Below are 8,543 nucleotides of genomic sequence, written 5' to 3'. Positions count from 1 at the left end.
AAAAAAAAAAAAAAAAAAAAAAAAAAAAAAAAAAAAAAAAAAAAAAAAAAAAAAAAAAAAAAAAAAAAAAAAAAAAAAAAAAAAAAAAAAAAAAAAACACATGAGCTTGTCAGCTTTTTTCTGAGTCCTCTGACAAGATGTAAATAATTTTTAATAATGCTATTCAATGATGAATGAGTATAATAATTGGTGGGTGATTCTAAGTTCACCAAATTAATAATCTAAAGTTTATTATTATTATTTTAATTTAATGTTTGTATAATCTAAAGTTTTTTATTATGTTTTTACGACCTGCATTCTAAATCATTTATTTGCTCATGAACTTACAGCTTAGCCAAAAGCTACGATGAGTAGTATAGAAATTCCGTCCTTCGCTTTTAAAGAGGTTGTTACGAACGGATCAAATGACTCGATTCTTCCAAAACGCTAGCTAATCTAATAAACAATATTTTCCCCCTTCAATCAAATAAAAAAAATTTATCGATTGATCTAGAGTGCGGTCTTCCTTTTTAGAGCTCATTGAAGAAGGTCTTGGCCCGAGAAGGAGAAAGTGGCCAAGAGGTCAAAAGAAGGGTATTTTTCATATTCATAAATAAAATATTTTTTTTTTCAAGTAGATCCTGTTAAAAGCCTAAAAAATAAATAAGTACAAAATGGTTGAGAGAACAACATTAAGTTGTGATAAGTTAAAATGTCCTTGGGAATATATTGACACAGACCATGTAGCTCAATTAACATACGTCCTATCACTCCTCTCGCACGTCCATGCCATTACATAAACAAAAGAAAGTATTAAAAATACCCAATAAATAATTCTGGAGAAGTATTTCATCTAAAGTAGATAATGACATCATGTACTGTAACATTCAAGCACACTGTTAGTAAATATTGTCCATTTGACTCATGACATCGTCAATAATGTGACCTAACAATCTACCTCTAAGAGACATAGCATCGTTGATAACACAAACCCTATTCAAGTGTTTGGGTATAATATTACCTTGATTGAGTTTGGGGGAAAGTGGATTAGAGTGTGTAAGAGAGTGAGTAGCAAATGGGGGAAATGAGAGAAAAAGCAGTGGTTATGTTGATGGAATGGCACCTCCCAACAGTTGAAATGAAAGAAAGCATTGAAAAGAGTGCTGATATGACTAGGTTTTGGCAGTGAATGGGACAGCTCAACTACACAATGAATGAATGAATGAGTTCAAAAAATAGGGTTTTTATGAGTTTCACTTTCACTTTCACATGGGGGTTTTAGGGTTTTAGATTTAGGGTTTTGATCCGTTACCCATTTTCTACCACTACTCATACTTTTCTTACTTTCTTTGTACCTTTGGTTGGTGCCCATGTTCCCCTTTAACTTCTCATGTGACTTCCTCCATTATTCCACCTTATCTACCCATCTACTTCATAATTATTGTCCATTTTGATCTGTTATTGATAGAAATATGTATACTTGAAGGAGATTTCCATACCCTTATAAAAAATGTTTCTACTTTGACTCGTTACGTATCGTCGTCAGTCTAAGTTTTTAAAACATGTGTACTAAGGAGAAGTTTCCACACTAAAAAAAATGTTTTGTTCCCATCTCCAACCGATATGGGATCTCATAATCCAGGGGCTAGTGTCCTTGCGACATCTTGTTCTGCTACCATTTGTAACAGCTCAAACTCACTACTAGCAGATATTGTCCACTTGTATCGTTGTCAACCTCACCATTTTTGTTTGGTTTCACTTTTCAAATGGACGTGGGATCTCATAACTAACCAATAAGAATAAAAATGTCAATTTAATTTGTAGACATGTTCTGAATAGGGTGGAGAATCATGGTTTAAATGGAGAATAAGGGAGAGGATGGAGTGAGATTTTTCTAGGTTAACTAAACAGGCTTGGGGATGAGATTATGTTCCGTGTCTCCAATCCCACCAAATCCCGCTCACTTAGTGTATATATATATATATATATATCAAAACTAAGACCAAGCTAACTTCTGATATGTTATATAAACATATTTCTTCTTTACTTGGTAAATAAATATGTGTAGTACCATGACACAATATTGAAATTTAGTCTATGAATTATTATAGATCATTGGGCTGCGTAGATGTAGCTAAATGTGGCCCAAACATAAGAGTAAGTGGGCTGCTTCAATATTTTTTAGATATGAACAAAAATCTCGAAATAATAGAAAACTTCATGTCAGGTTCTGAAGCCTCTCCGATAGGAACTTCTACTTCTTTTCAGAGAGATCGTTCGAGATCAATATCCTACCAAAGGAAAGAGTTTGAGCTCGATACAGTCCCTCGAACCATCCTGTTCTTGGCCAAGTTTGGAAAGTTGTTTATCATCAACATAAACTTTTACTTCTTGAAAAATTAAAATAGAAAACTCATGTCGGGTTCGGAAGCCTCGTCAATAAGAATTTCTACTTCTTCTCGTGGAGACAGATCGAGATCAATGTTCTTAACATGATTAATACTATCCAGAGTCAATGTTTATTACTTGTATCAACAACCTACACGACACAATTTAGAAACTTCAAAATTAAACCTGCTTAATTTAGAGTAATTTTTGTTAGACGAACACCGTTGGATGATGAAAGTCCCACATCGGCTAATTTAGGGAATGATCATGGGCTTATAAGTGAGGAATACTAACTCCATTGGCATGAGGCCTTTTGAAAAGCCAAAAACTTATGCTCAAAGTGGACAATATCATACCATTGTGGAGAGTCGTGTTCGTCTAACATGGTATCAGAGCCATGCCCTAAACTTAGCCGTGCCAATAGATTGGCAAATCCTCGAATGTCGAACAAAGGACTCCAAAAAGAAAAAAGGAGTCAAGCCTCTTCGAAGGTACGGAGACAGTCAAAAATGATTAAGACTCCAAAGGAGTCGAGCCTCGATTAAGGGGAGGCGTGCTTTGTTCGAGGGGAGGTAAAGTCCCACATCGGCTAATTTAGGGAATGATCATGGGTTTATAAGTGAGGAATACTAACTCCATTGGCATGAGGCCTTTTGGGGAAGCCCAAAGCAAAACCATGAGAGATTATGCTCAAAGTGGACAATATCATACCATTGTGGAGAGTCGTGTTCGTCTAACAATTTTAACATGTGAGGGAGGACAAACACGACTCGCATTAGTTTATGGAAACCGTCTTAATTATTAAAAGGTTCAAGTCAAATCACTCACATAAATGTCCATCTATAGTGTATTGCTCGTCTTGAACGAGATATAGTTTATTAATTAATAATTGTAAATTATTGATGAATATGACTCTTATTATTATTTTGAGATTGATTAAGACAGTCAAACAAGTGAGCCAAAAAGATTATTATTGTTATTATAATACATAATTAACATAGCAAAGTTGTTGGTAAACTTTTCTTTTGACTCAGCTAATCCAAAAGATTTAGTTTTTGAATCGTTCTTCAACTTTTCTTTAGTGCAACAACTCACGTCTGCTTTGACTCGTTACGTATTATTGTTAGTCTTACGATTTTAAAACATGTTTGATAGAAAAAGGTTTCCCCACCTTTATAAAGAATGTTCCGTTCCCTTCTCCAACTGATGTAGAATCTTACAATAATAGTTTAATCTTCTTCCTTGGAGAAAGACCTATCAAACGTGTATTAATTCCACAATTTAGGAAGAAAATTATTTTGGTACAATGCTAGTTTAAGCCTTCAAGTCAATCATGATGGAGATGCAAACTAAACTTTGACCTACCAATTGCCAAGTCATGTTACTCTTTATATATATATATATACATACATACATACATATATCTTTTAATATCATAATTGTTAGGTCGTGGATTAGAGATATTTAAGGGGCGGGGTGTGATGAGGAAGCCTTCTCGGTCTTCATAGTCATCACCTATTTTAATCTCTAGTCTTGCAAAATTCTCAATTTATTTTTAATATTTATTTATAAGAATCTTCTTAATGGACTATTTTTATTTTTTAATATAATTTATACTAAAAAAAAACATAATTTTTATAAATTCAAAATTTAATATTATATAGAGGGGTAGACGAAAAATATAATCTTTATCTTCGGGTCTATTTATTTAATGAGAAGAAATCTCTTCATGCTTGTTTCTTATTTTCGAAAGATTATCTATCTGGTTCGGATCGAGGTTCTAGATGCGTAAGTTAATTGAACATCTCTATTAAGAATTTGACCGATCTATAATCTCGAGAGATAAAATATACGTGAATCACTACTTAAATGTTGGTGGTTGACACTCGGAAAGCCAGATGGACGATAAAGATACAAAGATGGATGAGAAAGAAGATGAGGTCATTATTTTGACCATTCCAAGTAGACAAAAGTGAAAAGGAGGTTCTAAATTTGATTTGTGTAGCTATTTTTACTAGAAGAATTCACGTGCGTTGACCCCAACTTTGTATTATGCTCACCTTTGATTTACATTATTAAAGGTAAAGTAGAAAACTTTATGCAATTTTTATTTTATATTATCCAATTCCAAAACTTATGTTTTTCTCCTAATTTCTCTATCTAAATTTTCCAAATAATTAACTTATGTGTTTCCTTAAACTAGTCAAAAAAGATGAAAGGAGAAAAGGGGGAAAATTAAAGTAATTAATTTAGATGTGACTTTTTTGAATTTACCACGTTTTCGTATGGTTAATAATGTTGGATAATGAAAGTTCCACATCGGTACATCGGTTAATTTAGGGAATGGTCATGGGTTTATAATCTAAGAATACACTCTTCATTGGTACGAGACCTTTTGGGAAGCCCGAGAGCTTATACTCAAAGTGGACAATATCATACCATTGTGGAGAGTCCTGTTCGTCTAACATGGAATCAGAGCCATGCCCTAAACTTAGCCGTGCCAATAAATTGACAAATCCTCGAATGTCGAACAAAGGACTCCAAAAAGGAGTCAAGCCTCCTTGAAGGTACGAAGGCAGTAAAAAATGACTAAGACTCCAAAGGAGTCAAGCCTCGATTAAGGGGAAGCGTGCTTTGTTCGAGGGGAGGTGTTGGATGATGAAAGTTCCACATCGGTACATCGGTTAATTTAGGGAATGATCATGGGTTTATAATCTAAGAATACACTCTTCATTGGTACGAGACCTTTTGGGAAGCCCAAAGCAAAGCCATGAGAGCTTATACTCAAAGTGGACAATATCATACCACTGTGGAGACTCGTGTTCGTCTAACATGGTATCAGAGCCATGCCCTAAACTTAGCCGTGCCAATAGATTGGCAAATCCTCGAATGTCGAACAAAGGACTCCAAAAAGGAGTCAAGCCTCCTTGAAGGTATGAAGGCAGTAAAAAATGACTAAGACTCCAAAGGAGTCAAGCCTCGATTAAGGGGAGGCGTGCTTTGTTCGAGAGGAGGTGTTGGATGATGAAAGTTCCACATCGGTACATCGGTTAATTTAGGGAATGGTCATGGGTTACAAATAAAAGTGTTCATGTGACTCGATAAATCTCAACCATTCAACTGTTTAATTCAAATTATAAAGATTTTTTTTTTTTTTTATAATTTGAGTCGAGTTGTTTTTTTGAAAAATTGAAAATGTTAGTTTGAAACTTTTTTGGTTGTTCTGCTCGATCAATTCAAAAATAAAGCTTAAAACCCAACACTCGTCTACTTTGTAAACTATTATGAAAATTAATAATAGAAGTTGAGGGTGAATGGTGACTAACTCAATTAATACTCAATTTTGATTAAGTCAAGATCTATCGTACATGTTATATTAATAATTAAAATCTTATAAAACTTAAATATCAAACATTCATAAGTGAGTGTAATGCATCATAAACATTAACCGTAAAGGTCATATATTTTTAAACCCTATTTTCGAGTATACTAACTAGTAATCTGACCAAAATTTTCGATTTTTATAAAATCTAACCCAATCGGAACCAAATTTAAGTAAGCGAAGGGGTTAATGATTGTTTTATGTATGTTTTAAAGTGGGATTAAGCAGACAATTTAGAAGGGACAATTGGCAACAACATGAATTGACCAAATGTTTGTAGAATAGGTTGAAATGAGTCTTTTGGTTCATTTTATATTACCCTCTCTCTCTCCTTTCCCCCTTGGCTTACTTAACCAAAACCCTCTCTCTCCCTCTCTCCCATCTCTCCCTCTCTCTCTCTCTCTCACATGGGGAAGTGTGGAGAGAATGAGTGCAAGAACCAAAACCCCACAAAAGTTCAAAGAAAACCCATAAAAGTAAAGTACATTTCAAGCCCAATGATGATCAAAGCAAGCAATGCACATGAGTTCAGAGCCATTGTTCAGCAACTCACTGGCTTCACCTCCCATTCTCCCACTCGCCGGAGCAACCACAAACCACCGCCCCACGCCGCCCAAACTCCATCCACTTCAACGTTGCATGCAAATCCTCAAATGGAAGTGTTGAAGTTGTCGGACAACATGTCGTCGCTCCTCGAGTTTGATGATGAAGCTTGTTTTGTAACACTTGATAATGTTCTTACCAACAACTTCATGGGATTTCAAGCTTCTTGCTTGTTTCAATAGAAATTAAGGTTGTCTTTCTTCCTTTCATGGGCAATTCAAGGACATTCCTCGCTTCCTATTTCAATTCATATTTCATAAAAATTCTCAGTTTATTGTAATAATCTAAGCCTACGCTAGTAAATATTGTCTTCTTTTGACTTTTTTTTCATTTAGACTTTCCTTCAAAATTTTAAAAACTCTTTTGATGGAGAGAAGTTTCCACACCCTTATACAAAAAGCTTTATTCTTTTCCCCAATCGACGTGGGATCTCACATTTATTTTCGAGTTAGTAATTTTCACTTAAAATTTGTGGGATCGAATTTTAATGACTAATTACAACTTTTGCTTCATTTGGTCTAAGACCATTTTTTTTTCTTTCAAATAATCAATATCAAAACATAAAATTATACAAAATTTAACGTAAAACATGTTGATGAATAAATTAATAATGGTTTATATTCAACATAATATTTAATGGCTAATTACAACTAGTTTGACGGTTTATAAGTATACTATCAATTGAGATGTCTACATTCAATTTTCATTTGAGGATTGAGGCGGACACACATGGGTATTTGATGGGTCGGGACATAAACAAGAATATAATCCCGTCATTAACCCCAATTAGCTAGTTCTTAGTAGATACTCACACGTTAAATGAACATCTCTAACTGTCAATCATATCCTTTAAAATATTTTAAAATCTATGTATTTCAAGATATTGAAAAAAATAATTTCGTAATTTGTAGGTGTAAGTATACTCACGACAATGATATAATAATTTTAATATTCATATATAACCAAATAATGAGAAGAGGTGGGTTTAAAGCATCTAGAACACACTTTCTTGTATAGAAATAGTAATTCAAAGTCAAGACATGGAAGATTGATTTATTTGATCAAAGAAATTTATTAATTTAATTTGGAAAAGATTATATTGATTGATAATGATTATGATTGATGTTGATTGCCAAATTTGACTACTTATGTTATTATTAGCACATAAAAGTAACACATTATTGATGTGACTAGTAAAAATAATTGAAGCATTTTGAAAATTTCATTACTTAAACTCCAAGTTTGACTTGATTCAATAAAATAAAGTAAATTGGACCATTTTTTTTATAAAAAATTTTGACGAAAGAATAATTGTATTATTGAACGTTAATTGACATTTAATTTCTGTGCCTAATGTATATACATGAATTGATTGAGTTATGTTTAAATTTACGAGTGAAATAGCTTAGTCATGCACAATTAAAAAGCTTCCCCAAAATAATTAGTTGATACATCTTCTCGACATCAATAATTTCGTTCTTGCACATCGGGAATTCTCGAGAATTTGGACCAACCATTAAGCTTTAAAGACAATAACCACAAGGTCGGATCCATCATATTTGCATAAATAAATCAAGTCTCTTTATGAATCTTCGTGGCAACATGCACATAGAACAACAAATATAAACTATGTATTTTCGACTAAGAGGATGTCAAAAGTTCAAATACCCCACTCTTCATACGGGTGAATTAATACCTTAGCTAACGAAATAACCAAACTAGTATTGATTAAGTAACAACTTGACTTGCGTCGAAAAGTGGATAAAATTACTCCAAACAAAACTCGCTTAATATGGAAGTTCATATATTGAGTGTTTTTTTATGAATTTTCACATGTAGAAAGCATATAAGCGAAGAAAAAATATACTAAAAGAACCTGTGTTGGTGTTGGTGTGTGGAGTCAGTCTTCACTTTTAGAAACAATTCAAGATAAATAGGTAATTTAGTCATATCACAAAGGGTGCAGGAGATTATCGAAGTGATTAAGTGTTGAATCCGAATCTTGTAAGGGTGACATACGAAGGTTATCAATCAATTCATTCTCTCCTTGCAATTAAACTAATCCCACATTGAATAAGAATGTGGAAACCTCTCCTTAGTAGACCGTTTTAAAAGCTTCGAGGAAAAGCTTAAAAGACAACTAAAAGAAGGAGAATATATGTTAGCGGTGGGCTGACACTATTATTCTGAA

This window comes from Cucurbita maxima, unplaced genomic scaffold, assembly GCF_002738345.1.
Source record: "Cucurbita maxima cultivar Rimu unplaced genomic scaffold, Cmax_1.0 Cma_Scf00019, whole genome shotgun sequence".
Classification (NCBI taxonomy): domain Eukaryota; kingdom Viridiplantae; phylum Streptophyta; class Magnoliopsida; order Cucurbitales; family Cucurbitaceae; genus Cucurbita; species Cucurbita maxima.
This window is presented reverse-complemented; position numbering follows the sequence as displayed.